The sequence below is a fragment of the Cryptomeria japonica genome, chromosome 8 (genome assembly GCF_030272615.1).
Source record: "Cryptomeria japonica chromosome 8, Sugi_1.0, whole genome shotgun sequence".
Classification (NCBI taxonomy): Eukaryota; Viridiplantae; Streptophyta; class Pinopsida; order Cupressales; family Cupressaceae; genus Cryptomeria; species Cryptomeria japonica.
Genome location: NC_081412.1, coordinates 19,421,903 through 19,427,562, shown reverse-complemented (window position 1 = coordinate 19,427,562; position 5,660 = coordinate 19,421,903).

Sequence of the window (5,660 nt, the reverse complement as noted above, 5' to 3'; positions counted from 1 at the left end):
TTAGGACCACATACGACCCCTTAGGACTCTATCTGATGGACTAAGGGGTATGTTGTTCACACTAGGATTTTATAAGGGGTCATATGCGGTTCTAAGGGGTCACACATGTGTTATAACACGTGTGACCCTTTAGGACACTATGTGATCCTAAGGGGAATGTCATATGTACACTTGGATGTTATAAGGGGTCATATGTGACCTACAAAGGGGTCACGCATGTGTTAATGCATGTGTGACCCCTTAGGACCACATACAACCCCTTAAGACACTATGTGATGGACTAAGGGGTATGTCATTCACACTAGGATTTTATAAGAGGTCATATGCGGTTCTAAGGGGTCACACATGTGTTATAACACATGTGTGACCCCTTAGGACCACATACAACCCCTTAGGACACTATGTGATCCTAAGGGGAATGTCATATGTACACTATGATGTTATAAGGAGTCATATGTGGTCCTAAGGGGTCACGTGCATGTGTTAATGCATGCGTGACCCCTTAGGATCACATACGACCCCTTAGGACTCTATGTGATGGACTTAGGGGTATGCTGTTCACACTAGGATTTTATAGGGGGTCATATGCGATTCTAAGGGGTCACGCATGTTATAAGGGCTCATATGTGACCTCCTAAGGGGTCATGCACGTGTTAACACATGCATGACCCCTTAGGACCACATATGATCCCTTAGGACACTATGTGATGGACTGAGGGGTCATATGCGGATCTAACCTGGGGTCATGCATGTGTGTTAGAACACATGTGTGACCCCCTATAACCACATATATGTGATCCTAAGGGGAATGTCGTATGTTCACTAGGATGTCATAAGGGGTCATATGTTCTCCTAAGGGGTCAAGCATGTGTTAACGCATGCATGACCCCTTAAGACCACATACGACCCCTTAGGACACTATGTGATGGACTAAGGGGTCATATGCGGTTCTAAGGGGTCACACATGTGTGTTAGAACACATGTGTGACCCCTTAGGACCACATATATGTGATCCTAAGGGGAATGTCGTATATTCACTAGGATGTTATAAGGGGTCATATGTGGTCCTAAGGGGTCATGCATGTGTTAACGCATGTGTGACCCCTTAGGACCACATATGACCCCTTAGGACACTATGTGATGGAGTATGGGGTATGTAGTTCACACTGGGATTTTATAAGGTGTCATATGCAGTTCTAAGGGGTCATGCATGTGTTAGAACACATGTGTGACTCCTAGGACTACATATGACCCCTTAGGACACTATGTGATCCTAAAGGGAAGGTCGTATGTACACTAGGATGTTATAAGGGGTCATGCGTGGTCCTAAGGGGTCACACATGTGTGTGACCCCTTAGGACCACATATGACCTCTTAGGACACTATGTAATGGACTAAGGGGTATGTCGAACACACTAGGCTTTTATAAGGGGTTACATGCGGTCCTAAGAGTCATGCATGTGTTAACACATGTGTGACCCATTAGGACCACGCGTGACCCCTTAGGGTCCACTATGTGATCCTCTATGGTCCTAAGGGAATGTATAGTGTCATCAGGGGCATATGTGTTCTTAAGGGGTCATGTTGTGCATGTAATAGGATGTGAAAATGGGTCACATTATAGAGGATTTATTTTGTCTAATTTGTTATCTAAATTTTCTAATGTTTTTTTAAATTAAAATTTATTAATTTTTCGAACGTTTAATTTATTATATTTAAGTTTGTGACATTTTTCTAAGTTTCTTTTTTTGCTAATGTTTTTCTAAGTTCTAATTTAGTACCTTAGTTTTCTATGTTTTTCATAACAATTTTTTAAAATGTTGAAAAAAAATACATATATACAGTTATGTAATTTTAAAAATAAATTGACACATTTCAATCAAAACATTAAATTATCAAACATTTTTGTAAAATAATGAAAAATAATAAACTATCAAACATTTTTCTAAAATGCCGAAAAACAATAACTATACAATTTTTTAATTAAAAAAATAAATTAACAAACAAATTATTTATTAATTTAATAAAAAAAGACATTATTAAACCAAAAAAAGGGTTATTTTGTGCACCTGAAATAATTTAGGTCAAAAACTGAAATATGAGACACGTTAGCTCCTACAGACAAAGCACGGTGACATGATGCTGACGTCTGGTTCGATCTAACCCCCACTGGACATAAAAAGCCAACTTCGACAATGACACTTTAACTGTCACAATCGCTATTTATAAAAGTTTCCAAAAACCTAATTAAAACTTGGTTTGAGCGAAGGGGGTGTTTGCTCAAACCCCTTAAAATATTAATATTTTAAGGGGTTCACTCAAACCCAAAATCCACCTGCGGTTCGAGCGAACCCACGACCGATGGCGGGCTCGCTCGAACCCTGAGGGGTAGTTCGAACAAACCACCCTATTTTTCTCGAACCCCCCAAAAAATAATTTTGCCACTTTTGCTAATTTCCTTTGTTGGCAAAAGTGCGAACCATTAATGTGGGAGTACCCTACGACGACCACTAGAGGGAGACACAGAAAATAGGCCTCTAGTGGTGGGGTCATGGGTCCTCCACCACCACCAGATAGAGAGGGCAAGAGAGATGATCTTGGGGCAGGTCCTTCCAGGGCTTAGACTCTGTCGAGGCCAGCTAGCTCCAAGGGAGGGAGTTCATCATATCCTTAGAGGGCTCCCTATGTATCAGTTTTGTAACATTTTTGTATGATGATGTAGACACCTTCGGGTGATTGTGTAGCCATATATATTTTGACATCATTGTATCATGACACATGATTTTGAGATATATATATGAGATGATTCATACTTGTGACAACTATATGCATGTGTACCTATGTGATACTTCTATATGTTTGAGGATGATGATTTTATGATATGGATGAAAATATGTACACGATGAAATGCAATATTTTTTTGTTCTTTTATGTTTTATATGTTATGCAAATTTGAATGTGAATGTATGAAATGTAGATGTATATGATAATGCAAATAACTATTTACATGATGAGAATGTAAAATGTGCTAACATGTGTTGTGTGCAGGATGTGATGCAATTGTGTTATCTATATGTATGTATGAAATGCTAATATGTGGTAAATGTAGGTGTAAACTACATGAAATGTAGATATTTTTGGCGTGTCATTATACTCAGTCATGTGGTAGTGGGCTACATGGACTCAGGAGGGATGATGGAGGTCAATCAAACAAGGGGGATGGAAGATAGAAGATATGGAAGTGAAAGAGCTTCTTGTGTTATTATCATCATTGAGATTTATTATGGCAAATAGGTTATGACGATCCAGATATAGGTTCAACCCAGAAAGTCATTATACCTAATTGCATGGAGATCAGATAGTCGCAAACAAGGAATTCCCCAGTTCACACTAGACTCATAGTGTCCTCATATCCTTGGACAAGTCATAGCATTACTAAGAGACAATACGTAGACAACAAAGAAAAAAATAGGTGACGATACCCCATCCTCGCCTTTCTAGTCAACGGCATCCTCGAGATAGAATCTCTAGTCGGAGACATCCCAGAAAAGTTAAAAGACATACCACCAAAAGATAAAATCAAAAGAAAACCAAGACTCGACACCAACATTCACTATAGTCCTGAAGTTTAGTGTCTCTTGTCACTTTTATAAGCCTATTATATTGTGGTCACAATGTTTTCCTTCACAAAAGGATAGATAGCACTAAAACATAATGTTATTTAAGTCTATTGAAAGATTTGATTTGTTGAAGCCTATTGTTGTTGTTGTCTCATCTGAAACTGACTGAATCCATGAAACTGATACTTTATTGCAGAGAATACACAACTCTATTGCAGATCTGTGATGCAAGTGTTGCTTTATTGTGGATTGTGCGTGGATAGACAGAAGAAAACTGGAAGAAACTGTACTCCTCGGAACGTGTGATGCTCTTAGTTCCAAACCCATCACTAGACTTAGGATTTTCCTTAGCCACAGATAGGAGCTGATTTATTATGGATGGAAAGGGTTAAAAGGAGGGATTATTATGAATGGCTAGCCAATCTTAGGTAGATCAATAACAAGCCATGATGGGAATGGGTAAGTTTATTATGGATGAATAGGTTGTGAGTGTGTGCAAAGTGAAAGGATGAGATTAAATCCTAAAGGAGGGAGGAGCAATGTCTCTACACATGGTGCCAATAACCTGGTTTTCACCTTGGTACTTGCCCAGGGCGCCACCGAAGTGGTTTTCACCTTTGGACAGATTTATTTCTCTTTACTTTTTTTTGTGTGTCACAAGGCGCCTGTTTGCCAGGTTTTCACCAAGTAACGATTTTTTTTTGTATTTTGATATTTTTTTGTATTTTTGAATTAGGATATGCTAAAGAGCTATGTGTAAAACTTGCAAAGGTGCATGTTGTTGATAGGATCATCGAAAGGTTCTCCTTCTAGTGTTGAAAGATGATATGCACCTAATCCATAAACTATTGTGATGATGTAAGGACCAAGCCAATTTGGTTTGAACTTGCCCTTCTTCTGTCTGTCTTGCTGATTTTTAAGATTTTCCTTGAGAACTAAGTCACCTACCTTGAATGTGTGAGGATTTATCTTATGATTGTAGTTGCATCATTCCTTTAACGAATGATTTGTAGCTCAAGTGACTGTCTTCCTTGATAAAGGAACTGAGATAGAATTACTAGTGTGTGGACTATATAGTCCCATGTGCATGTCACCTAAAGAAGTTTGGGCATCCCTGATAAAAAACTCCTTTGAGGAAGCTCCATTAAAGGTCCATGATGTATCGTGAGAAGGAAAAGGATGTTCGGAACAAGTGGATGAGTGATGAAGGCTTATGATTGTGAAAAGAAGTGAAAGTAGGATAGCATGATGGAGACTTAGGATCAACAAGTATGCTTTTTGACTTAAAATTATAGAACTTTTGCCCCCAGTTATTTTGATATTAGGGGAGATCATCTCTTTCTCTTTTTATTTCATAGGATTCTTATTCTTGACCTTGATTTTTTCAAAGTCCAGTAGCTTTTGATTTTGAGTTGAACTAAAGGACTTAGATCTTTATTTTTGACTTTTAGATTTTTCTTTTCAAAGCTTGATTTTTCATCCCCAATGAGTAAGGGATTTTCTGATTCTTTTTTATCCAAGTCTAGGAGAGGAGTGGAAATGGAATGAGTGGATTAAATGGTAAGGCTATGTGAGTTCTCAAGAGGGTTGGTGATATTATCAATAGATTCTTTGTTGGAACCGCTCTTAGGACTATTGATATCAAGAGTTGCTTGCACCACTAGAGGAGATTTGTATTCAAACTTAGTAGCCACAACACTAGGTGGTTCACACCCAATTCCTTGGCATTGCAAATTGTTCATTGATTTTTCATGTCGACTAAATCCCTTAGGAGATAGTGGGAGTTGATCAACATGAAAGATATACTCACCACATCCCATGTCTTTTTAAACTTGAACTTTTCTTTGATCTCTGTTTGCTTTGATGTAGAATCTTACAATGATTCTAGATCAACATAAGTTGGTGAAGGAACAACCTCTCAATTGAATGCGATTATTATTTCTGATCTAGGTCATAGATAGTTGCAATATATGAATGGGTTTGGATTATCTTTGACGGTCACTTCAACTTCATTGTATGGGAGCTTGATACATTGGTGAT